The 27,581-nt window shown below is 44.0% G+C and overlaps 1 protein-coding gene and 1 long non-coding RNA gene across 17 annotated transcripts in view; one reads left to right on the top strand and one right to left on the bottom strand.

Annotated features, from left to right (window-relative positions):
- Positions 1-2,828: 2,828 nt before the first annotated feature.
- On the bottom strand, positions 2,829-27,298 carry LOC138917212 (uncharacterized). The gene is made up of 2 exons (XR_011424914.1): positions 26,928-27,298; positions 2,829-3,096 (listed from the first exon to the last, which is right to left on the bottom strand). It is a non-coding gene; the product is annotated as an uncharacterized lncRNA (long non-coding RNA).
- The window catches only part of ZFAND6 (zinc finger AN1-type containing 6), an 80,939-nt gene continuing 80,617 nt past the window's right edge, over positions 27,260-27,581 (top strand). For 3 of the 16 annotated variants that reach the window (XM_070232456.1, XM_023652342.2, XM_023652335.2), the window contains exon 1: positions 27,290-27,567. The gene's annotated coding sequence lies outside the window, so the exon portion shown is untranslated. Of the gene's footprint in view, positions 27,568-27,581 lie in introns of all 16 variants that reach the window. The other 13 variants (XM_070232493.1, XM_070232377.1, XM_023652349.2 and 10 more) reach the window with 12 other exon arrangements.

Genomic DNA, 27,581 nt, shown 5'->3' with positions numbered 1-27,581 from the left:
ATACTTCATAAAGGCAGCAAGGGTGTCTGATTTGCTCATCACTGGATTCTTGAGGCCTAGAATCATGCCTGGCATTTAAGAGGGCTAAGTAGACATTCTTTAAATGGATAGATGAGTGGAGGGGTGTTTCAAAATACAGGTTTTATAATTTTTTAGGTATGGCAAGGTCAACAGACCAGGAGATGACTGTCATTGAAAAAATAGTTTGTATTTTGATGCTTTGACATCTTGGGGCCCTGCTGACTTTGGAGGGACTGCCCTTCCCAGGGTTAGCCAATTCTTAGAGATGGTAAACAACTCACCTGGGAGTGTGTCTTTGAAACGCAAAGGCATGAAAAACCATGAGGGACACACAGGAGAGCCCCAGGTTAGTCAGGAGGCAGAGGGAGTAAGGGCAAAACGTGGGCAAAAACCTTTACTGCGGTTTCTGCAGGAAGGAACAGGTGAGGTAGGGAAAGAAGGCTTGGGATTGGCTAGTTTGAATAATGTCAGCCAACTCTGGGCATAAGAGGGGCTGTCTTATTCTTTACAGAAATAGAACAAAGAATCCTAAAATTCATATGGGGCAACAAAAGACCCTGAATTGCTAAAGCAATCCTGAGAAAAAAGAACACAGCTGGAGGCATCACAATCCCTGACTTCAAAACATACTACAAAGCTACAGTAATCAAAACAGCATGGTACTGGTACAAAAACAGGTGCACAGATCAATGGAACAAAATTGAATGCCCAGAAATAAAACCACACATCTATGGACAGCTAATCTTTGACAAAGGAGCTGAAGGCATACAATGGAGAAAAGAGAGTCTTTTCAACAAATGGTGCTGGGAAAACTGGACAGCCACGTGTAAAAGAATGAAAATTGACCATTCTTTTTCACCATTCACCAAAATAAACTCAAAATGGATCAAAGACCTAAAGGTGAGACCTGAAACCATAAGGCTTCTAGAAGAAAATGTAGGCAGTACACTCTTTGACATCAGTATTAAAAGGATCTTTTCGGACACCATGTCTTCTCAGACAAGGGAAACAACAGAAAGAATAAACAAATGGGACGTCATCAGACTAAAGAGCTTCTTCAAGGCAAAGGAAAACACGATTGAAACAAAAAAACAACACACTAACTGGGAAACAATATTTGCAAGTAATACATCTGACAAAGGCTTAATATCCATAATATATAAAGAACTCCCACAACTCAACAACAAAAAATCAAACAACCCAATCAAAAAATGGGTGGGAGACATGAACAGACATTTCTCCAAAGAGAATGTACGGATGGCCAATAGGCGCATGAAAAGATGTTCACCATCGCTGATCATCAGGGAAATGCAAATCAAAACTACACTAAGATATCACCTTACACCTGTTAGAATGGCAAAAATAACTAAAACTAATAGTAACAAATGTTGGAGAGGTTGTGGAGAAAAAGGAACCCTCATACACTGCTGGTGGGAATGCAAACTGGTGCCGCCACTATGGAAAACAGTATGGAGATTCCTCAAAAAATTAAAAATAGAACTACCATATGACCCAGCTATCCCTCTACTGGGTATCTATCCAAAGAGCTTGAAGTCAGCAATTCCAAAAGTCCCATGCACCCCAATGTTCATTGCAGCATTATTTACAATAGCCAAGACATGGAAGCAACCTAAGTGCCCATCAAATGATGACTGGATAAAGAAGATGTGGTATATATATATACAATGGAATACTACTCAGCCATAAAAAAAACAAAATCGTCCCATTTGCAACAACATGGATGGACCTTGAGGGAATTATGTTAAGTGAAATGAGCCAGATAGAGAAGGACAATCTCTGTATGACTCCACTCATATGAGGAATTTAAACATGTGGACAAAGAGAACAGATTAGTGGCTACCAGGGGAAAGGTGAGGTGGGCAGTGAGCACAAAGGGTGAAGGGGTGCACCTACAACACGACTGACAAAAAATAATGTACAACTGAAATTTCACAAGATTGTAACCTACTATTAACTCAATAAAAAATAATAATAAAAAAGAGAGGGGCTGTCTTCAGTTTACTTGTTCTTGGAGTGGTGTGATTCAGGCAGATGTGTAGTGGCCTGGCGTGTGAGAGCCTAACAGAGCAGGTAGGTGGGTGGTGGGCTCTGGATTGGTTGGTTTGCATTTAAAAGGCACACTCCCAGGTGAGTTGTTTACCATCTCTAAGAATTGGCTAACCCTGGGAAGGGCAGTCCCTCCAGGATGAGCAAGGCCCCAAGATGTCAAAGCATCAAAATACAGCAAATAGAAGGCACGATTAATACAAGGGGTAAGCCCAGTACTTAGTGTGCATGAATTCCCCCAGAGGATTGGTCCTTCAATTATTAACACATGCACACACACACTCTCTCTCTCTCTCTCTCTCTCTCTCTCTCTCTTTCTCTCTACCCAACCACGGGACAGTAGAATCAGAGAAAGCAGCCCCTGGGCCAGAGCTATTGAAAGAGGTGCTCAAGGTATAGCTCTCTACTTTCTTTCTAGAAGCAGAATGGACACTTCTTCCTTCTTGTTTCCTTTCTACCAGGGATATTAGGAACAGTAACCACCTCCCCAGTTGGAAGCTTGTATAACTCCCAGAGGACTGGAGCTTCTAGTTCAGAAAAGGATACCCACTGAGCTGGAACCAGAGCAGTGGGACATCCTAGTCCCAGGGGAAGGCAGCACGTCTGCTCCATGCTCAGAATGTGCCTCTCTGAAGGCCTCTGAGTTACCAGGAAGAACCCAGCTACAGGCAAACACATTCGTCCCAGGTGTGGGGTGTTGGTTAGAGTTCTCAGCTACAGACCACAGAATCCATTCCAGCTAGTTTGAATAGGAAGGTATTTATTAAGGGTTAAAGACAGATCACAGAATGACTGGAGACACTAAAGAAACAGACACTGAAATGAGTCTCCAGGAAGGACTCCCAAAACCACAGCACAGAACTGTGTAGCCACAGAATCTTCTGCTTGTGTGTGATCAAGAAGCTTCAGAAGCAGGAAGCTGCCATCCCAGCCATCTCCAAGAAGCCACCTCCTAAATCAGGAAGCCAACAGCAACCACCAGCTCTATACAGCCACGTGTGAGTCCACCTGGTTGGTAGAAAGTGATTCACATCTTATATTCCAGGGATAAGAGAGTCTGGAAAATATCATTTTTAGCTCCGTCCTCTCAATTAGAATGAGTGTGTGTTTATCAATCCAAGTGTTTACCACATATGTTTTGGGTTTGGTGTGTGTCCTTAAAGAGCCAGACATGTTTACTTTTTTTTTTTAAGATTTTATTTTTTCATTTTTCTCCCCAAAGCCCCCCAGTACATAGCTGTATATTCTTCGTTGTGGGTCCCTCTAGTTGTGGTATGTGGGACGCCGCCTCAGCGTGGCTTGATGAGCAGTGCCATGTCCGCGCCCAGGATTCGAACCAACGAAACACTGGGCCGCCTGCAGCGGAGCGCACGAACTTAACCACTTGGCCACGGGGCCAGCCCCGACATGTTTACTTTTTTAAACATGTGAATTATTGGACAAAATTCTGTCCCTAAATCTCAGTGGCTATGGTTCTACTCCCCATGATCCAACTTTCCAGATGCTCAACTTTCCAAATGTCTTCCCGGACATTTAAAAGTTTCTGTTCTAGCTCCTGTTGGCATATACTCATGGCTTTTTAGAACATGGAACCAAACATTTGCCCAAACTCCCACTAGAGATCGCGAGGTTGCAGCTGCTCATCTAGAACATGATCATATTTCCCAGTTAGATGAACCATTACTATTTTCTGGACCAGCTCAAGAGGTTTAGCAACTGGCCTTGACTTTCTCTGTCTCCCAAAATGCATTAAAAAGCCCTTGTAACTTATAAGACACATAGGTGAGGAATATCTTGTTGGTATCCTTGGGATTTACATCAAGATCGCTGAATTCAAATCCTGACTCTCACATTATTTATATGTCTAATTTGGGGCAAATCATTTAACTTCTTGACATAGCAATTTTGTCATCTATAAAACAGGCCTCATACTGACTACTTCATAAAGCTGTTGAGAAAAGCAAATGAGACAATGTATACAAAACACTTGTGTAAACTGAAAAACTATTGGCCTGAGCTAGCAAGTAGGCTACATCTCATGAGCCAACTCCCATGAATTTATTAGGGCTGTCTGGAGAACTGTGTTGAGAAGGATTCTGAGGCTGTCTCTGGGTTCATTGAGAAATAGTGCAATTGCTGGCAGAAATGTCTGTTGTAACTACCAAATATTGTTGGCATTGGGAGGGCAATCACAGATGTCACATATTTGATATTATCACTCTAGATGAGTGGATGTTGTAATTATCATCATAATGGCAGAAGTCTTCTGGGGCAGCCTTAAGATGACAAAACTCTGTCATTAAAGAAGCAGCAGAAAATCACCTGAAAGAGAATGTGGCTTGAAGAAACAAGTGATATATATTGTTGGACTAGGAGTTGATTTCCCAAACAGCAACTCCCCCCAGGGACTCAGTGGGCCAGGAACAGAACTGAACATTTAGCTCCTTCTCATCTGCTCACTTGTCAAGTCTCCGGGCCAGGCCCTCTTCCATTGCCATGACACAGACTCCAGAGCAATCTTATCCCCTCCCATGGATTCAAACACCTCCGTGGATATCTTTGGCCCAGATCTCCCAGGGTCTACACCTCTGTATCCAACTGCTGTCTGAACATTTATACTTGGTCTGTATGAGACCCAGTGTCCAGTTGCAAGCAACAGAAAACACCTCTGGCAAATTCCAGTAGGAAAATACTCAATTTAAAAAGATATTAAGTTAACTCCCAGAATCCCTGAAAGGACAACCAGGCAGCATAGCAAAGAACAGTGTCAAGGATCATGCCCCAGAACTGCCAGCAGTGGACATAGGCATAGCTTCTCGGGCCACTAATCACTGAGATTGAATAGTGAATGCTGTAGCTAGAACAGCTGTCACTACAGCCTCTGAACGCCGTCAGCGCCTCCCTCTCCTGAGTGGATTCTGCTTGGCTACTGCTGTTTTGAGTCTTTATCTTCCAAGCCAAAGTCTGGGGGTGAAGTGTCTGAAGGACAGAGCCTGGGGCATATGTCCATGGTTTGGACTCAAGGAAGTCTCAGAAAGCAAGCCTGATTTTTAGCTTTATTGTGGGAGGTAGCTTCTGCCTCATAAAGTTTGAAAGAGGGCTTGGAGGCTAGGTGGCACTTTTGGGCCAAGGTGTTTAAGAAGACAGTGTGTTTCTCCACTTTCTCTCCAAGGCCCTAGATGGTGGAGCCACAAGGCGGAAGGACCCTGGGTCCCTAAACACATGTCATCATGCTGACTTGGAATACCTGCATTGGACCATAATGTGGACCAAACAATTTTTTTTGTAATAAAAAACTTTTATTGTGTTAGGCCACATATATTGTGGAGTTAATTTCTTAGAGAAACTTGTATTATTCAAACTTTTATAGTGGCCAAAAAGAATTCAAAATTTCTACTTCATTGCCTCAACAGATATCTCAAATTCAGCAGGTCATCCTTTACATCTCACAACTCTAAATTTGCTCTCCCTTTTATTTTCAATCTCCCCAGCCCTCAGTCAGAACCCTGGTTATCACCTTGCATTCCTCCCTCTGCTTCACTCTTGACATTCAACTAGGGACCAAATCTTGCAGATTCTCTCCTCTCAATCTTCTCCTCAGCTTTCCCACTTCTGCTGCCTTGGCCTATTCACCAATTCTCATCTCTTCTCTTTCTACTGGGTCAGTCTCCTAATTGGTCCCTGCCCTCACTGGCTTCAGCTACAGTTCATCCATCCATCCAACCATCCATTCAATAAGTATTTATTAACTGCATTAATATGTTCTAGATAACGTAATACTATAATAGGTGAGTCTCTGACAGAGATGATTGAGAAGACCAACATTAATAAAATAATTCCACTAATAAATACATAATTACAGGTGCTAGGAAGGAAAATGACAAGTTGTCATGAGAGCATCATAATGGGGCCTTAAACCGGTCAAGGGGCCAGGGAAGCCTTCCACAAGGAGGTGACCTTTGGGCTGAGGTCTAAAGGATGGAGGCAGTAAATTGGCAATGGGGGTGGGACTAAGATCTTCCAAGCAGAGGGAACAGTGAGTGTGAAGGTTCTAAGGCAAGGAAGAACAGGACCCGTTTGGGAAGCCAAAAGTCCTATGTGGCATAGGCATCAGCCGTTTAATCATTGTATTCCGAGGACCTAGCAGAGTACGTGGCGCGTAACAGGTGTTTCAATAGTTTGTGAATGATCCAGTGAATGAATGAATAAATGAGGGGATGGGTGATGGGGACAGATGGACAAGATATGAAGCTGTAATTCATGGCACATTCTACAATTGAGAAACAGAGCTGCAGCCTCCTGGTCAGTCTCCCTACTCCACATTTGCCCACCTCCAACCCATACTCCACCCTATGGCACAGGTGCTTACACCCATCATGGCACTCAGCACACTGTATAATTGACTGTTATTGTCTTCCTCCTCCCCCATAATGAGTTCCACAGGAACTTGTCTTGTTTACCAATATAGCCCAGCACCCAGCCCACTGCCTGCATAGAGGAAGCATTGCATATTAATATTTAATGAGTTAGTAGGCATAGGAGGTAAACACCAAGCATCAAAGTCAGCGGTCAGGAGAGGTTGGAGTTGGCAGTGAGTAAAACACAAGCCAACTGCCAGCATCTGTTGGCACAGAAGAGGCTGAGAGCCAAGGGGAGCACATACATGCTGGCGGCACTTGAGAGTCATTTGGAGACAAGCCCAGAGCCAGCAGAGGTGAGCAAGGACACAGGTGCAGGACACTCAAGCAGGAGCCACAAGGCAGGCCCAAGTCACTGGGGAAGCCATCCTTCCAGCTGCTCTAAAGGTTCTGGCTTACACCTGCCAGGTCACACCATGGCCTTCAAAAGGAAACATCCACACCTGACGTTTCACCAATTCTCTACTGCATTGTGGCTCTGTGTGTATGTCTGTGTGTGTCTGGGCTGAACCCCTGGGACACATGTACCCCTGTTGTCAGGGGGACCTCCCCTTTCTATAGTCTCTACATCCTGCCAATGCCCTGCCCACTGCCTTAGGGAGCCCAGTGCTTCCTTAGTAGGATCTAGCAAATGTGTGTTAGAGGAATGAATAGCCAGCAGAAGAGAGAGCACGGGGGCCTGGCAGTCAGACCAGCTGCTGGGGAGGCCCCTAAACAAACAGAACCTTTGCCAGGAAATCTAACACAAAGCGCCGTGGATGATTGTGAGGTTGTTGCTTGAATGTTTCCTGTTTGCTTGCTTGAAACCAGACTTCCTATAGTGTCTATTCTGGTCCTCTCGTTTTGACTTACCATGTTTCAAAATTATCAACTTCACCATTTCATTCCGCCCTTTGGGCTCCTAGTTTCTGCAACAGATAAATTGTATCTTTGTGCATTTGCTCATTAAACATTCACTGAGTCCTGATTGTGCTAGAGACTAAGTCGCCAGACTCGAGATTCTGTAGGAGAATCTGGTGGGAAAGACAGCCAAACAATAAACACGCCTAAACCAAAGTGATAAGAGAACAAAGCACCCAGGGGACACTGGGAGCAGACACCCAAACAAAAATAATGTATTATTTGATGTTCAATGTTTTTCCTGACAATTTTCTCATGTATAAGAATGACATGAACTGGAATTGGGGGAATTTGGGTCAGAGGTGCCACTAATTGTTTCCCACACACCCAGCTGTGTGGTCTTTTAGAGCATCCGGGAACAAACACCAACCCTGCAGCATTCAGACTTGCAGGGATCAAGCCTGGGGGCTTTGCCTTGAGGCCAGCAATTACTTTGTACACGGTCTCACTTGGTACACGTCCACTCCTCACTCTCAGCTGCCCAAGGACTTCAGTCCTTGAGCCTCACCACTCTGTCCTAGAGTGACCAACTGTCCCTGTTTGCCCACGATTGGTTCAGTTTTAGAATTGTCCCAGAAAATCCTTCGGTCCTGGGTAAACTGGGACAGTTAGTCTCCCTACAGTCTATGTCCTTTGCTGTACTTGTTGACCCGCACACATTCCAGGGCAGCTGGTCTGGATCGGGGCTAATAGAGGGAGAGGCATCAACTGCTGCACAGAAGGATCTTGGTGTCAGCACCTGCCTCTCTGATGTAGTGCCTTACCAGCCCCAGCTCACAGGATCCAGGCCTCTCAAACCTGCGGCCTGCTGATTCAGCCGTACCTCACCTGCTGAGTCCTGATGGAGGCAGGAAAGGCAGCTTGGAGCTCCGTGAGGAAGGGTGGAGGTTGTGCTGGTCTCGTTAATTACTCTATCTTTCTCAGTTAGCACAGAGCTCCAAGGAGCAGGGGCTCAATAATGAATGAGTTAGGAGTGGTCATGGTCCTAACTCATGGAGACATTCATTGGGGCTTAGAGTAAGCCCCTGACCCAGGCCACGTGCCTCCCTTCTCAGGTCTTCTCTGCTGCCATTTGCACACAGGACCTCCAGACACCAGGGACCAGCCTAGAGCATCCACATTGCCTGGAATCCAGCCCTCTCTTGTTTTCTCACCCCAAGGGAACTCTTTAAGCCACCCAGGCCCCTTGGCCAGTAACTGACAACACTCTGTCCCTGGCCTTGCCTTGTTCCTGCCAGACTTCCCATGGCCCAGTGCTGGAGTTTCCACCTGCTGGGCAGATCTCCAGTTTGCTGACTGCCTAGTCACCCACTGTCTGAAGTCTGGCAACTGCCTAGATGAGGATCCTATGTTTTACCCTACACTTCCTCTGGGAAATCTATATGTTGACTTTTCCGAACTTCTGAGCTGGCAAGTCCTGTGGGTTCTTTCCCCACTGCCACCCAGCTGTACCTTCAGGGTCAGTTACAATTAGCCAGCGGATGAGGTGAAAACGAGGCTCCAAGAGAAGTGTCAATCTTCCCTCTTCATCCCAATCAACACATTTAGTCCTTGGAGAGCTGTGAGGAAGGTATAGGAGGAACATGGGGCTATTTGTAGACTTACAACCTCAGAGCTAGAAGGAACTGTCTGGGTCACTGAGCCCAGCCTCCAACCTGTGCAGGAAAGGAATCCTGCCACACTCTGCAGATAAAGGGGCCTTTAGCCTTTGCGTAAATCTACCTTGATGGATGTTCACGCCCTTTCCAGGGCCTACTTACTGATTGAGTCATTCTCACTGTTAGGAAGTTTTCCCCACATATTCATCTCTTCTAAGGAAGCGAGCCCCTTGTCGTGCATGACGTATTCTGATGGTGAACACTGGGATTCTGGAGAGCTCAGTGGCCACCATTTTGATTGGGGTGAGGGCTTTCCTGAAGGAAGTGATCATCTCCAGTTGTGTCAACAGGTCCCAACAGGTAGCTCACTCAAATTAGGCTGACATGAGGAAGGCTTGTTTCATAAGGGACTATTTACTAAGTTGTAGGTGGGATACAGGAGAACTATAGGGTGGTGCAGTGACCTGCCTTATGCAGCAGTGGAGGTCTTACTTGGTAGCACTGAAGGATGAGGGGAGGAAACCTGGAAAGATGGAGTCATGTATAGGAGGCTGTCTATCAGGACCACCTAGGGGCTTTCAGATACACTCCCCACCCTGAGACTCCCAATGGCAGGGTGGGACCTGGGGCAAGACTGGGTCTTCAGGGTAGTTTCCTGGAGCCATTACCAGCAAGTACAAGCTGGATATCAGGACCTGCAAAACCAAGAATTTGGATTTCACTATTGGATCCGCAGGCTGAGTTTGGGGCTAAGAAAGAGGAAAGTTTGAGGGCTCAGTACTCAGGCAGCTGCTGGCCTGGAGCAGGAAGCCTGGGCAACGTGCATAGATAGACTGTGAGAGTCCCTGCAAATAGAAGGTGTGCCTGGGACCTATCGTAACTGGCCTCTGGTTATGGTCCGGGCCTATGTTGCTTCCCAAGATTTCTTTACCACCCCAAACCCAGGATCCATTTCTTTGAGTAACAGACCACTCCTTCCTCTCCCCACCAGGGAGCTCTTTCTACCTGACTGGAGTCTTCCGTGTCCCTGTCAGTTCAGATGGGACCCCACACTGAACTAATCCTGGTGGCTGGCCCTGCTTGGCTAAGGTCTCTTCTTTGGGCCGGAGTCTTGTTCTGAGGGGCCTACCTGCTACCCAGTCAGTTTACGATCCAACCTAGCGCTTCTCAAAGTATAAGCTGCATAAAAAGACCTAGGGATCTTGTTAAAATGGCAATACTGATCCAGTAGGTCCTGGAAGGCAAAGAGGTGGTGCATTTCTGACAAGCTCTCAGATGATGCTGAGCTTCCTGTACACAAACCACACTTGATTAGCAAGGCTTTAAACCAGTGGTTCTCAAACTTCAGTTGGATCAGAACCACCTGGAGAACATGGTAAAACCACAAAGGCCCAGGCCCTTTTCTCATTCAATGAGCCTCAGCCTCAGTGGGCTGTATTAGCTCTCCAGGTGATTCTGATACACAGTGGAGTTTGAGAACCATTGCTCTAATCCAAGACTGATCCCTGCATGTTGCAGGTGGCTGGCCTGATTGGGTAGTACCACCTGCATTTGAGACCCTCGCACAACCCCCTGCCAGAGGCTCCTGGAAGAGTTGGCTTCCCTAAAGAGAGCTTTATGTTGTCAACCCTACAGATACAACTGGAGTGGGCCTCAGTGCCCCCTCCCCTTAGCCCATAGCTTGACCAGGAAGATATTCTGTTGGAATCTAAATTATCATGGAGCTCCTATTAACTGGAGCTTTCAGGGAACGAAATGTGCCCGGCGCGGGGGTCACAAAGGCAGGCCATAGCTAATGAATCCTTCCATGGCAAACCTCTGTGGTACCCCTTCTTCTTCCTCCCTGGGATCTGTTGATGCCTCCCCTGCCTTCTTCTCCTTGGCCTATCTGCATGCCAGGCCAACAAATGTGAAAAACAATTGCTTTCCCCATGAAATAGGCTGACATACTTTGGCTGCCAAACGAAATTAAAGATTCAGAAACAGTTTCTTGCTTGGTGGAAGACTGTGAAAATGGTGAGAAGGAAAGGAGGCAGCCATGAGGGCAGCCCAGTGGAAGTATGGTGAGGCATCTACTATCCCTGTCATCTCCAACCCTTTAACCCCAACCAGGATGCACAGGAAGAATATTAAAGCTGATTTTAGGCCTCCCCTCATTGCAGCAATGGTACTGTCAAGGCCAGAGCATCATCATCTGCCCCAAAAACCTGAGATGTGGCCAGGATCCTTGACCTGGGAACTGGCTGGGTCCAAGGCTCTGCAAGGATCTAGTTTGACATTATGGGTCTCCTACAATGCCCCTTATCACTCTCAAACCATAGGTCCCCTTCTGCAGAGCTCCAGGTCAGCACTGGTATAGGTTGTCCTCAATGCCCACAGTTAGGTTGGCAAACTACAACCCACAGGTCAAATCCAACTCACTACCTATTTTGTATGAAAAGCTTCATTGGAACACATCCATGCTTATTTTACATCAGTGGTTCTCATTGGGGAGGGAGGTTATGTTCCCTTCTCTGCCTCTTTGGGGACATTTTGGGTTATCATAACTGAGGGCTCCTACTGGCAAATAGTGGGTAAGCCAGGGATTTTGCTAACATTCCTCAGCACACAGGATAGCTCCCATAACAAAGAATTCTCTAGCCCAAAATGTCAATAGTGTCAAGGTTGAGGACACCTTTACATATTGTCTGTGGCTGCTTCTGAGCTACAAGAAGGTTGAGTATACGTTTCAGAGACCATATAATGTGCAAAGCCTAAAGTGTTATCCATTTGGGCTTTGTATTAGTCAGGGTTCTCCAGAGAAACAGACAATAGGGTGTGTGTGTGTGTGGAGAGAGAGAGAGAGAGAGAGAGACAGAAAGAGAGAGAGAGACAGAGAGAGAGAGACTGATCAATCTATTTAAAGAATTGGCCAATGTGATTATGGAGGCTGGCAAATTCAAAGTCTGTAGGGTGGGCTGGCAGGTTGTAGACCCAGGGCAGAGCCTAGGCTGTAGTCTAAGTCCTAAGGCCATATGCTGGGGAATTCCTTCTTGCTTGCAGGAGGTCAGTCTTTGTTCTGCTCAGGCCTTCCACTGATTGGATGGGGTCCACTCACATTATGGAGGGAAATCAGCTTTACTCAAAGCATTTAAATGTTTAAATCTAAATATTCAAAGCAATTTAAACGTTGACCTCATCTAAAAACACCTTCAAGAAACATCTAGAATAACGTTTGATCAAATATCTGAGCGCCATGGCCCAGCCAAGTTGACACACAAAATTAACCATGCCAGGATTTTACAGAAAAAGTTTGGAGAACACTACACCAGAGCAACCCTGGGGAGTCACATTTCACCAGAGCTGAAGACACGTTGGCTTGGGCCTGTGAGAGAATTTTGCAGAAGTCAACTCTCTACTTTGTTCAAAGTGGGCATGATCTTGGGTGTCAAGCAGGAAAATGGAGAGCCACCTGTGATGAGAAAGCTGTGGGCATGCTTCCATGGCTCTAGCTGACTGACTCTTCCAAGAGGAAAGTCCATCCTAACCATTCTCACTCCCTTTGTGGACACAGCCCTTAGTCTAGAATGCAATTTCACATGCAACATTTTCTTTTGTTCGTTGAAATGACCCTTTAAAGCAGAGTCAGGGCAGGTAGTATTGTTTTACTGGGAGATAACTTACAAGCCTTGGGGCTGGAGTGAGAACAGTGACCCCCGGATTCCCAGCTAGCGTCCTTGGAATCACAGTTCACTGCAGGCTGACCGACCAGCCCCATTTTTAGATGCAGGACTTTAGGTGCTAAAACTGGGGAACTCCCTGGCAAATTGGGATGAACTGGACACCCTACTTCACCACCTCAGGCACCCTACTACTAATCAGAATGAGCCAACCAGGACCTGGGGGCCAGGAGCGAATCTTCCCTCAGTCAGGTGCTCGTTCGTGTGCTCTCCAAACTCCAGAAAAGAAGCATGAGGGCGGCTTGTAGGGAGATGGCAAGGAGCTTGGTGACTCAGCAGTGAGACCGGCTCCGGCGCTGCGCCCCCTCTGGCAGCAAATGCTACTGCTTGCCCATAAGTGTCTTCATCTCTAAAATGGTGGATCTTTGAACACACCTAACTGTACTATTAAAGAAATTTTTAAAAGATTATGCTTTCTTTTAGCACCAGAATAATACTCATTCATAACAGCAAACAAGAAAATTCAGAGGAGGAAGAAAAATGCTTAAAGTCTAAATTTCCACTAATTCTAGATTTCCCCAGATTTTTTCCCCATGTACAACATTTTTGCTTGTTTTTATCAACCAGTAATCATACTATACAGTTTTATTAGGTTTTTCTTTTTTTTAACCTTTGTTTTTTTAAAGATTTCTTTTCAGATTATAAAATACAAGGTCATCGGTGAAAACAGGAAAATACACAGAAAAAAGGCCAATAGTAATAATCATCCATAATCCCATTATTCATTACTAAAATAAAACTATTAACATTTATGGTGTATAATATTCTCATCTATTTTCCTAGGCATATATGTATATGCATCTGTATATGTAAATATAAATATATATAATTTATACATCTGTTTACATATAATTTAGTTTTTATTATAAACAGTATATATTCATTAAAAAAATTTAAACACTTCAGACCCATCCCTCAGAGACAATAAACACTATTTTCAATTTAGTATCTATCTTTTCAGGCATTTATTTTATTTGTATGTATACATGTATCCATATTTTTAACACAAACATGATTTTAACATAGTACTGTTCTGTGACTTGCCTTTTTCATTTAATATATAATCGACATTTTCATGTTTATAGAACTTTCTCTTCTGCTTTAATTACTTAACTTTCAAAGGTAGCTCACAGACTTTTTGTAAACTGAAATACTCCACTGAATGGCTATAGCTGTTGAAATTCTCTTTGGCATTTCTTTGTTGTTGTTATTCCTGATTTTAACATTTTTAAATTATACAAGCATATGTGGGTACATTCACATTGTAAAAATTCAAACTATAAAGAAGAAAAAAAAGGAAAATCTTACAGTTTGCCTTCTTCTCATCCCCACCCATACTCCTGTCCGGCAACAGCCGCTAGTGACAGTTTCTTTTCTAAGCACTGACATATACGTACACATTTACTTAATCAGAATCACACTGTACTGATTGTTCTGCAACTTGCTTCCGCCAAACACACAGAAATCAACAGGGCCTTCACTAACCTACTCAACGCCCTTACTCTTTACCAGATTTAGAAAAAGGGACTCCTTCCTCAAACAAAATATTTTTGTTAGCGTGTTACTGCTCAATCTGATCATCTCTGCCAAGGATGTGTTCCAGAGCACAGCAGGCAGCAGCCTGGTTGTGCACCTATAGGCACCCACACTCTCATCCACGTATACCATGAACTCCCTGGACACCAGCGTGCTTGGGCCTCCAAAATGTGCACACTTTATCTCCAGATGAGGAATCTGTGATATACTTAGAGTTGGACAGGAGGCAGGAAGTGGGGCAGGACGTGAACAAGAAGAGACTTCAGTGGGCTCTCAGAATACATGTGGGACGGGCTTTAACTACATGCACATGTGTATGCCATTGAGCGTGTGCATAGCCATGTGTGCCAGTGCTAACTTAAACATGAGGACCTGCAAGCTCTCGCATCTCAGTATGTGTCTAAGATGTCAACAAAGTTCTCTTGGCTATGGCTCACTTGTGCAGTGAACAACCTGAACTCAAGTCCACAGCAGCCCTGGAGATGCACTTGATTGTATTCAATAGCTACATAGCAATCCATAGGATGGCTGTATCATAATTCAGTTAGGTGTCCCCTTATTGATGGATATTTAGGTGGTTTTCTCCCTCTCTCTCTTTCTCTAAATCCATCTGTCTGTCTGCCTAGCTGGCTAGCTAGCTAGCTGCCTGTCTCTTGTCATTACAAATAATGATCTTAGAAACTTCTCTATTCACACTTTTTCTGTGTATTTCTGTGATTAGACTACTAAAAATGCATTACTGGGTCAGAAGTAGGTGCATTTTAAATTTTGAAAACTACTGCCTCCTGGTATTTTCGGGCCCCAAAATGAATGATTTAGAGTCCCTATTTCATTGTGCCCTTTCCAGCTTTAAGTATTATTAAATCGATTTTCTAAATTTGGAGGCAAGACATGGTATCTCTCTGTTGTTTTACTTTGCATTTCTTTGCTTACTAGCTAGGCTGAACATGTTTACAACTTTGCTTGCCAATTACTTTTAGTTGCTTGCTAATTGGCTGTGTGTCCTTACTCATTTATCTATTGCAAGAGACCATCTAATTTTAGCCCTGACTGGATTAGATAACATTTATAACTACTCTTTACTGAGAATTTATTTTTGTGCCAGACACCGTGCTAAGCACTTTGCATAAACTGTTTTTCATTTAATCAATCTAAGGAAGAAAACACTATCTCCACTTTCAAGATTAGGAATTGAGGCTTAGAGAACTTAACTTGCCTCAGATTACATACCTTGTAAGTGAAGGAGCCACAATTGGAGCCCAGCACTGACTGCCCAGTGCTCTAACCACTGAGCTGTTTTGTCACAAGGGTCTCTGGTACCCTTAACCACTTTGTGATTAACTGACTGATTCATTCACTTAACAAACATTTACTGAGGGCCAAAAATGGGGCAAGCACATATCTGCCTGGTACCAGGCACTAGTGGGGCTGCCAGGTGCTACCTATAAGCTTGACACCCACAGTGCTGAGCTAAAGCTGTTTTGGGCTGATAAGAGATGAGGGCAAAGAGCTGTGAGGAGAAGCCAGATGAGGAGCCAAATGGAAAAGACCACACTGACAGGAGCGGTGGCCTTTGGTACCACGTCACCAACATTCTGTGACCCAGCAAGGCAAGAATAAATACCACAACCTCACAGTTCTTCCTCCCTCTCACCTCCTGCCAGTGTTTGCCATGGACCAAACACAGCTGGAGGCCAAACGACAAGGACACTCACTGAGGCAGTCCACGCGGGTCAGCCTCTAAGGCACAGCATTGGGGAGAAAATATGAAAAAAGCATATCTAGAGGGGCAAATAAAAACCATCCAGAATCCTGTCTCCTGCACATCAGTGCTGGGTCCCAGAAACGGCTGGGTGTCCATTCGGCTTGTTCAGTGAACAGGATGCACCTGAGAAGGGGCCAGGCATTGGGGTCTGTCGGCCCAAGGCCCAGTCAAAGCAGGTCACCGCTGCATGGGAGCTCACTGGAGGGGAACAGGTTCTGATGGGTGTCTGAGGGGTTACTGAGAGGTTTTTTTAAAAAATAAAACTTTTATTTTAGAAACATTTTAGATTTACAGAAAAGTTATGAAGATAGTTGAGAGTTCCCGTATACCCTACACCCAGTTCCCCCTATTATTAACATTTTATGGTACATTTGTCACAATTAATCAGCCAATATTGATACATTACTAACTGAAGTTCACACTTTATTCAGATTTCCTTAGTTTTCACTTAATGTCCTTTATCTGTTCCAAGATCCCACCCATCCAGGATCCCATGCTGCGTTTAATTGTCATGTGTCCTTAGGCTCTTCTAGGCAGTTTCTCAGATTAAAATAGGCTAAATGAAGTGAAATTCTGAAAATACAAATGAGATGAGCCTAGTGTAGGAGAAACAAAGCCAACATGGAAATAAAACAGTGTGGGACCTCCATAGAGAAGAGAGGTAAATTCACCATCATAAAGTCTTCTGTATAAGAGAGAGAAGAAAACAGACATTCACTCTATGATTTTAGGAGAAGGGAGAAAGGTCCTAATGAAACCAATAGGAAGAAAGTAATTAAGATAAAGTATTTACATCAATTAGAAGCTATTAAAAAAGAGTAGAATTGGGGCTGGCCCCATGGCCGAGTGGTTAAGTTCGTGCGCTCCGCTGCAGGCGGTCCAGTGTTTCGTTGGTTCGAATCCTGGGCGCGGACATGGCACTGCTCATCAAACCATGCTGAGGCAGCGTCCCACGTGCCACAACTAGAAGGACCCACAACGAAGAATATACAACTATGTACTGGGGGGCTTTGGGGAGAAAAAGGAAAAAAATAAAATCTTTAAAAAAAAAATGAGAACTATAACTGAGGCTAGAAAACAGCCTAATCATATTAACTCCTATCAAAGGAAGTCACATAAATTGAGCAGTTAATAATCAAAATAGCCTTGTAGAGAATGTAAACTGGATAAACATTTTCATCTTATAATAAGGATGGTCTTGCCAGCTAAGCCAGCGTATATGAAATCCAGCAGCTGAACCTGCCTATCCCTTGGACAGTGCTGTGATGGGCACTGCCCACAATCCCATCTCTGAAATTCCTTTGTCTTTGCTTCCAGGGTGACCAACCCTCCCCCACTTGTGATTGACACATGCTTCATTCAGATATTTTAGGGCATTAGAAAAGGCTACATGAACAATGGAAGGCCTGAGGACCACTCTCTCTTTAGCTATGAAGTTCCTAGGCACAGGTCCATGGTCCACAGATAGGCCCTAGGGGCTATGGGAACTTTCTAAAACAGATGGAAAACTTTACATACAGTTTGCAGTTTTCTAAAGAGAGAACCTATAGCCTTCATCAGACCCTCAAAGAGGTCCACAACCTAAAAATGATGACTACAACCTTTAAACATCTGTACTTATGATCCTTACGAGTTGGGTTTACAATTTAATCTCAGCAGACTTTCCATCCAAGGGCTTGGAGGCAACTCACATTAGCACTGGAGAACTCACAGTACAAGCAAACACTAACAAATGTGAAAATCTCAATGAAATAGACCATTTTCTATAAAAATATATATTGTCAAAATGGAGAAAACATGGAGTGAAAACCTGACTCCACCAGTGAGTCAAGCAGACACTGAGAAAGTTATCAAGAATAATATCGGAAAACCAATCTCACATATGAAAATATGTATTTAGGAGACTATAAGCATGATGGACAGACTGGAAATTATAAACACACCAACTTTTGGAACGGTCAGTGGGCCCACGGGGCAAGGCAATGGCTGTTCCCACATGTGACCATCTTAAAGCAGATGGAGCTTGGAACCTAGAGAGGACAGGGGAAGGATTTGGTCCAGGGTGAGCTTTTAGTCCTCCCTGCCTCCTTGCTGCTGGGTGGGGGGTAGGGGTGAGGGTAGTGTTTGAATACTAGCCCCTGGGGCCGACCATGTGGCTGACTCTGTGTCTGAGTGGTTAAGTTCCCGTGCTCCTGCTGAGGCAGCCCAGTTTTCGCCGGTATGAATCCTGGGCACAGACATGGCACCGCTCATCAGGTCACGCTGAGGTGGAGTACCACATGCCACAACTAGAAGGACCCACAACTAAAAAACTATGCAACCATCTACTGGGGGGATTTGGGGAGAAAAAAAATGATGTGAATACTAGTCCCACCACTGAGCAGATCTCCTAGCTCCTTGCTCTTTTACCCAGAGGAACTACTTCCAGAGAAGAAAGCATACGGAGAAGACTACCAGGGACATTGACGGCTGGAGCAATGGAACCAACAACAACCAAACAAATAGCACAGACTTCTCTGCTGGTTTGATTGATGTTCTGGTTTTCTCTCTTTAAGGGTAAGTAGCCTTTGGCCTGAGAAAGTCTCCTGGAATTATCATGGAACAAAGGGTAAGGGAGAAGAACCTTTACCATAGGTAAGATGGGAGTTTAGAACCATTTAATGTAAGCTCATTTGATACTACCGATGAATTAGGCTACATCAAGTAGATATAGATGAAAAATCTAAAATAAAATGCTAGCAGATGTAATTAAACCACATAATAAAAAACACACCATAGCTATGATAAGTAACGTAAGAAAAATTCAGTAAGTTAATCTATTAATATACTACTTTATAACTATAGATCAAATTTGAAAATGATCTTAGAAATGATCTTCACAGATGGGGAAAAGTCAGTCATACAATTCAATAGCCATTTCTAATAAAAACTAAATATAAAAATAGAAATGACTTCCTTAGCATCATTTTTTAAAAAAGGTATTTATTCCAAACAAATTGGCATTTGTGAGGAACTAGTCCAGAGTGTCACACTTTGTCAAAATTATTTAATTTTGCTTGGAAAATTCTGGCTACGGCAGTAAGAAATGAGACATAAAAAGTATAAAAATTAGCAATGAAGAGGGAAAATACTATTTTATTAGTGACAAAAAACAATCAACTGGAAATTATTAGAAACTATTTTAAAAGATCAATTAGGGCCAGCCCTGTGGCCTAGTGGTTAAGTTTGGCGTACTGCCACTTTAGCAGCCCAGGTTCGGTTCCTGGCCATGGACCTACACCACTCATCGGTGGCCACGCTGTGGTGGAAACCCAAACACAAAATAGAAGAAGATTGGCAAGAGTTGTGAGCTCAGGGCAAATCTTCCTCAGCAAAAATAAATAAATAAAGGGCTTGCCCAGATTAAAAAAAAAAAAAGATCAATTAAATGGCTAGATATAAAATAGTTATATAGAATTAAATATCATTATAATATATTATCAATGACTACTTTAAAAACGTAAGAAAAAGCAAAATTTCATCTACGCTATCAACAAAGCATAATATAAGTGAATTATTAATGAGAAATAATATGATCATGTGTATTTCTCTTTAGCATTTCACTAAGTTATATAAGATTAAGGAAATAAAATATATTGAGACTCTTTTTAAGCTGCGTCAATGAAAAAAAAATCAACCCAGCGAATTTCTTTACCGGCTGACCAAATTCTCTGAAGATACCTATTTCTCCCCCTGCTCCCCCTAATTGTTTTAGGCATAAGCAATCCCAATTAAAATTTTGGCAGGATATTTCTTGGAAACTGATGAAATTATTCTAAAGTTAACCTGGAGGCACAAATAGATCAGGATTTCAAATATAATTCAGAAGAAAAAGAGCAATAGGTGATGCAAAGACAAGGTCCAGTGGATGCTAACACTTATTATAAAGCAATATGATTAAAATATACGGGTTTTCAACAAAAACAAACACACTGCTGAAGTGGAATAACAAGACTAGTGGAAAAGCCCAGATCTAGAATTTATTACACACAAAAGTCAATATATGATAAAGGAGGCCTCAGACAAAACCCTGAGGAAGGGGAAGATTGATGCATTTGTTAGAATAATTGGTTAGAGATTTGGAAATGGACCAATTTACACCCTGATCTCATGGCAACATGAAAAAAAATCAAACTTCAGAAAAACAATTTTCAGGTCTAATTAGAGAGGAGGGAAACATACAGACTGATAAATTTCAATTTAACATGGTAAGTGCTATTGCAGAAGGAGGAATAAAGCATGTGAAAATACAAAAGAGAGGAGTCCTAATTTTGCCAATGGAGTCAAGAAAGCCTTCACCAAGGAGCAGGTGGTTATACTGGTTTTGAGGGATGAGTAGGAGTTTGGTAGGGATAAGCAGAGAGTACCTGCACTAGGTGAGGTCATGAACGGGGCTGGCAACTGAATGAAATGAATGTTAGGAGATGGGCAGAAGCGTGGCCGTGAGTTGACAGAGCTGCTTGCCTGAGTATCTTCTTCAAGTGCAGTACCCTTTCAACATTTTTAAGACACTCTCTCAACATGATGGTGGTTTAGACCAGTGGTTCTTAAAGTGTGATTCATGGACCCTTGGGGGTCCCTGAAACCCTTTGAGGGGGTCTGCAAGGTCAAAACCATTTTCTTTCTTTCTTTTTTTTTTTGAGGAAGATTAGCCCTGCGCTAACATCTGCCAATCCTCCTCTTTTTGCTGAGGAAGACTGGCCCTGAGCTAACATCTGTGCCCATATTCCTCTACTTTATACATGGGACGCCTACCACAGCATGGCTTTTGCCAAGCGGTGCCATGTCCGCACCCGGGATCTGAACCGGCGAACCCCAGGCCGCCGAGAAGCAGAACGTGTGAACCTAACCGCTGCGCCAGCGGGCTGGCCCCAAAACCGTTTTCATTATAAGAGTCATGATTTGCCTTTTTTGCTGTCTTCTCGAGTGTATAGTGGAGTGTTCCACAAGCTGCGTGATGTGGTGCTGCAACAGACAGTGCAGAGGCAAACAGGAGACTCAAGCTGTCTTCTGTGAAGCCAAACGCGAGAAAAGAGATGTGTGAAAATGGGACACGTTGCCGCTCTTCTTACTGACTTATATTCCGGAAAATATAGGAATTTTTCATTTTTGAGATATTCTTCATGTTAACCTGTAATAGGTTTGTTATTGCTTTTTTTAAATGAATTAATAAATATTTTTAAATGTCTCATTTTTAATTTCCAATACAGGAAATATTGATAGATATAACCCACATCAACAAAATTGCTTTGGGATCCTTAATAGTTTTTGAGCATAAGGAGATCATGGGACCAAGACGGTTGAGAACCTTTGATTTATATGCCAATGAAAAGGTCATTAGAAGAAGCATGATTAACACAAGTCTGTGAGAAGTTTTTCTAAGGGTACTTCCTCCGCCACTAACCAGAGCCTCAGATTCTGCTCTGGCCCCACCCCTCCCTGCCCAGTCCCCCCCTAGGTTAGAAGTCTAGATCCTGGGTGTGGACATGGCACCGCTTGGCAAGCATGTAAAGTAGAGGAAGATGGGCACGGATGTGAGCTCAGGGCCAGGCTTCCTCAGCAAAAACAGGAGGGTTGGCAGCAGATGTTAGCTCAGGGCTACTCTTCCTCAAAAAAAAAAAAAAAAAAAAAGATACTACATTTGTATTCATCCAGTGAATGTTGTGTGCCGACTTTTTGCCATAATGTGTTGTTAAGTGCTTGCATACAGCAGGGGGTAAGAGAGAAAGGCCCTCCTCTCACCAACTTGTGTACATAACACTTCTTATTGGCACTGTATGTAAACAATACACTTATAACAGAGGCACATAATAGATGCTCAATAAATGATATTTTAATAGCATTATTATCCCCAGCCCTTCCTCTGTGCTCCAGACCAGCATATCCAGTGTCTGTGCATCAGAGGCATTCAGTACGTCCAAGGCTCATTTTCTTCCCCCAAATACATTCTTGCATTTTGTAGTCCCAATTTTGGCTAACGGTGACACCATGTTTCCAGCATTAAAGCTAGAATCTCATCCTTTCCTTTCTTTCTTTAAAAAAACTTGAAACACTTTTATTGAGATGTAATACACACACCATATAAGTCATCCCTTTAAAGGATACGATTCAGTATTTTTTAGTATGTTCACAGAGTTGTTCTAATATCACCACAATCAAGTTTAGAACATTTTATCACCCCCAGAGAAACCACATACCTATTAGTAGTCACTCCTCTTTTCCTCCAACCACCCCCCACCCAAGCCTAGGCAATCGTTAATCTATTTTGTGTCCCTATACATTTGCTTATTCTGGATATTTCATAAATATGAAATCATACAATATGTGGTCTTTTGTGACTGTTGGCTTTCACTTAGCATAGTGTTTTCAAGATTCATCCATGTTTTATCAGTACTTCATTCTTTTTTATGGCTGAATAATATTCCATTATATGGATGTACCACATATTATTTATCAATACATTCATCAGTTTATGTACGCTTGGGTTGTTTTCACTTTTCGCCTATTATTGAAGACTGCTACTATGAACATTTGTTACAAGTTTTTGTGGGGACATATGTTTTCATTTCCCTTGGGTATATACCTAGGAGTGGAATTACTGGGTCATATGATAACTCTGTTTAACCTTTTGTGGAACTGCTGTTTCCCAAAGGGGCTACACCATTTTACACTCCTGCCAACGAGCGAGACTTCCACTTTCTCCACACATGTTATTGTCTGTCTTCTTGATTATAGCCACCATAGTGAGTATGAAATGGTATCTTGTGGTTTTGATTTGCATTCCCTAATGGCTAATGATGTTGAGCATCCTTTCATTTGCTTATTGGCCATTTGTGTATCTTCTTTGAAGAAATGTCTATTCCAATCATTTGCTCATTTTTGAATTGTGTTATTTGTCTTTTCATTTTTGGTTGTAAGACTTCTTTACATATTCTGGATACAAGTCTCTTATCAGATACATAATTTGCAAATATTTTATCCCATTTGTGAGTTTTTTCACTTACAAGGTATCAGTTGAAGTATAAAAGTTTTTGACTCATCTTTTTCTTAAGTTCTCCCCCCCCAACATCCAATTAGTCACAGATCTCACTGATTCTGTCTTAGAAATATCTCTGAAATGTACCCCAACAACCACTCGACTATACAACCTTCTTATTACTTCTCACCTGAATTAAAGCAAAAGCCACCAACTCCTATTCTCTTCTCTACATCCCCCACACCCGAGCCACTTGATCCTCCAGCTGCTTCCAAAAGGATCTTCCTAAAACACAAATTGAGCAGATCCAACTTCTTCATTCCAACTCGAGCAGTTCTCAAACTCCTCCAATAAGAATACCTGGAGCATTTTAACAATTCAGATGGCAGGTTCATAATCTGACACAGTAAATCAGAATCTCTAGGGGATGCGCCTGGGCACCTAGTTTTAATAAGCCCGCAGGTGATTCTCATTCTCAGAATAGTTTGGCCTAAAATGGCGGTTCTAAACTGGGGCTGATTTTGTCCCCCAGGGGACATTTAGCAATGTCTGGAGACATTTTTGGTGGTTACAAGTGGATGGTGGGGGTGTGACTATCATCTAGTGGCACTGGGGATGCTGCTAGACGTCCTACAATACACAGGGAAGCCCCCTCCAAAGAATTATTGGCTCCAAATGTCAACCATGCCAAGTTGAGAAACCCTGGCAGTGTTTGTAGGAGATAAAATACAAACTTTTGCATTTGAGGCTAGCCAGTTGGTCCCTAAATCTATCAAAGGTCTATTGCTCCATAGGAAACATCCTAAATTTAGTGCCTTAAAATGATTTACTATTTCTCACAATTCTGTGGGTGGACTGGGCAGTTCCGCTCTCTTACCTGGGGTTTCTTATGGAGAAGCTGTGATCCTGTTCAGTTGGGTCTCTCACTCCACATGGTCTTTCGCAGCGTGGAGGTTTTGGGGATACAAAGGGTGTGAGCTCTGCCATGTTCTGTTGATTCAAGAAGGTCACAAGACTGACCCAGATTCAAGAGGTAGGGAAATAGACTCTATCTTTTAAAGCAAGGAACTTGCAAAGAAATTTTGGCCGTATTAATCCACCCACCAGCCTACCTTTTCAATATGTCTCCAAGGGCCCAATGACTTCTAACCTAAGGGGGGACTGGCCAGGGAGGGGTGGGGCCAGAGCAGAATCTGAGGCTCTGGTTAGTGGCGGAGGAAGTACCCTTAGAAAAACTTCTCACAGACTTGTGTTAATCATGCTTCTTCTAATGACCTTTTCATTGGCATATAAATCAAAGGTTCTCAACCGTCTTGGTCCCATGACCTCCTTATGCTCAAAAACTATTAAGGATCCCAAAGCAATTTTGTTGATGTGGGTTATATCTATCAATATTTCCTGTATTGGAAATTAAAAATGAGACATTTAAAAATATTTATTAATTCATTTAAAAAAAGCAATAACAAACCTATTACAGGTTAACATGAAGAATATCTCAAAAATGAAAAATTCCTATATTTTCCAGAATATAAGTCAGTAAGAAGAGCGGCAACGTGTCCCATTTTCACACATCTCTTTTCTCGCGTTTGGCTTCACAGAAGACAGCTTGAGTCTCCTGTTTGCCTCTGCACTGTCTGTTGCAGCACCACATCACGCAGCTTGTGGAACACTCCACTATACACTCATGAGAAGACAGCAAAAAAGGCAAATCATGACTCTTATAATGAAAACGGTTTTGGGGCCAGCCCGCTGGCGCAGCGGTTAGGTTCACACGTTCTGCTTCTCGGCGGCCTGGGGTTTGCCGGTTCAGATCCCGGGTGCGGACATGGCACCGCTTGGCAAAAGCCATGCTGTGGTAGGCGTCCCATGTATAAAGTAGAGGAAGATGGGCACAGATGTTAGCTCAGGGCCAGTCTTCCTCAGCAAAAAGAGGAGGATTGGCAGATGTTAGCTCAGGGCTAATCTTCCTCAAAAAAAAAAAAGAAAGAAAGAAAATGGTTTTGACCTTGCAGACCCCCTCAAAGGGTTTCAGGAACCCCCAGGGGCCCATGAATCACACTTTAAGAACCACTGGTCTAAACCACCATCATGTTGAGATAGTGTCTTAAAAATGTTGAAAGGTGGGGCTGGCCCCGTTGCCGAGTGGTTAAGTTCATGCACTCCGCTGCAGGCGGCCCAGTGTTTCGTTGGTTCGAATCCTCGGCGCGGACATGGCACCGCTCATCAAACCACGCTGAGGCGGCGTCCCACATGCCACAACTGGAAGGACCCACAACAAAGAATATACAACTATGGACCGGGGGGCTTTGGGAAAAAAAAGGAAAAAAATAAAATCTTAAAAAAAAAAATGTTGAAAGGGTACTGCACTTGAAGAAGATACTCAGGCAAGCAGCTCTGTCAACTCACGGCCACACTTCTGCCCATCTCCTAACATTCATTTCATTCAGTTGCCAGCTCCGTTCATGACCTCACCTAGTGCAGGTACTCTCTGCTTATCCCTACCAAACTCCTACTCATCCCTCAAAACCCAGTATAACCACCTGCTCCTTGGTGAAGGCTTTCTTGACTCCTATGGGAGTTAAGGATTTGAATCCTGGCCACAATCCTAAATTCTGTCCATATAGTTCTTCTATCCAATGACAAGAGGATCGTGAACAGTTGCAAGTACCCCAGGCTGCAAAATTATTCCTAGTACCAGAAGAATCCACCAAATTGTTATAATTTACTATTTCCTTCCTTTCTTATATTTCTATAACAGCTTCCCATTTCCCACTAAGTCAACTACTCAATTTGGCTTTTAAGATCTATAATGATTGCCTCAAACTATCTAGTCTCCATTATAACTGGTCTCCATTATCAGAGATGATATCCTTGGGTAAAATCCTCTTTTGTTGGGTTAGCCCATTGTATGTTTTTAAAATTAAATTTGAATGTCTTTTAACAACACATTTCGAATACCTTTAGGCTCTGGACAAGCACCATCTAGTTTGCCAGTTCCCGTCCTATTGCTTACACTGGACTCAACTTTACATATTATATTCCTTGCCATGCCCCTGAAGCATCCGTTTGTCACCTCACAACACCTCACACTCTGTTCTTCAAACGCTGAACTGCATCTTCCAGTCTCTTTAGGAGAGCAGGAAAGTGCTTCCTTCTGTTCCCAGCATGCTTATGCACTCTTCAGTGCCCAAAACGAATGCCATCTCCTCCTTGGAGACTTCTTTCTGGCCTCTATCCTCTCTTCTACAATTAACCACTTCTTGTCCCAAAGGTCTACTGCAAAATACCTAACCCTTACAATGTCAGTCACATCAAAATCTCCCTTCTTCAAGTGAGATCTGACACGGGTGAGGATAGTGAGAAATTCACTTCAAGAGTAAACTTTAAAGGGGCACCAAAAAGCTCAGTAACCAAGATAAGCAACATTTTAATACTATATTTTTTAAACATCAAAATTAATGCAAAAAATTCTTGATGAACAAAACATCAACTATTAACTATTAAACAACTATTAAAGACAGGATCCTCAGGACTCAGTCTGCCTCCTACCTGTCGGTCCCAACCGAACCTCTCACTCATGGTAGATTTGAGTGACCTCGAACTATGCCTGATCTTGTACTTCTTGCTTCTGCTGCACGCGAACCCGAAGGCTGAGAAACTTCGGGAAAGCCATTCTCATCACCCCTTGCTGGAGCGCAAAGCGCGGCCTGCACCACTCAGCTGAGAACTGGACACGCGCTTTGGGAAGGGGTGGGAACCCGGTGCTGGTGGGGACGTGTGTGCCCATGCATGCGTGCTTGGCACACGTGTACAGGTGCGTTTCTACTCATGCTTCTCTTTCTAAGACCAGGCTCAGGACTGGGCAGAGTACTGCCTTCGGGCACGTACCCAGAGCTCGGACTTTGCGCTTGGTGGTACGGGGTTTCATGTGGAGAGATCTCAGAATTCCTTCTTCCACAATTGGCAGGTGGAGCGCAACTCTTTCTGGAGCCTCAATCCGGGACCGGAACACAGCACGCCCTGCGAAGTCGCTGAGGGACCTGAACCTACAGCCGAGACCTTTGAATCTCCGTCAGCCCCGACTCCAACCAAGTTCCCGCAGCCTTGCGGGAGAAAGAGACCGCGGAAGGAGAGCCCCAAGGGGCGGGCGAAAGACAGCACAGAGGCGGCAGAGAGGGCGGAGGAGCGCCTCCCCTCGCTCCGCCCCGGCCAATCGCCGTGCGCTCCGAGCCTCGGCCCCGCCCCTCGCCGCCTCCTGCGGCCCGCGGGCCCGCCCGGGCCGGTAATAATTAGGCTGCGGGCGGGGGATGCCGCGTCAGCGCGGGGCGCCGGCCAATCCCCGAGCTCTTCCCCGCGGTCGCGTCACAGGCCGAACAACCAAACAGAAAAGTTTAATAAACAGCGGACGGAGGGGCTGGCGGCGGCGGGGCCGGAGCGAGCAGGGGTTCGGTGGCCTCACCTGTGCCCCTTTCACCGGCGGCGACCGGCGGCGGCGGGCAGCGCGTCAGGCGGAGAGGGCCGCCGCCAGGTGAGGAGTCCGGC

The sequence above is a fragment of the Equus caballus genome, chromosome 1 (genome assembly GCF_041296265.1).
Source record: "Equus caballus isolate H_3958 breed thoroughbred chromosome 1, TB-T2T, whole genome shotgun sequence".
Classification (NCBI taxonomy): Eukaryota; Metazoa; Chordata; class Mammalia; order Perissodactyla; family Equidae; genus Equus; species Equus caballus.
The sequence above is the reverse complement of the archived record's forward strand: the minus strand, read 5'-3'. Positions and strand labels throughout refer to the sequence as shown.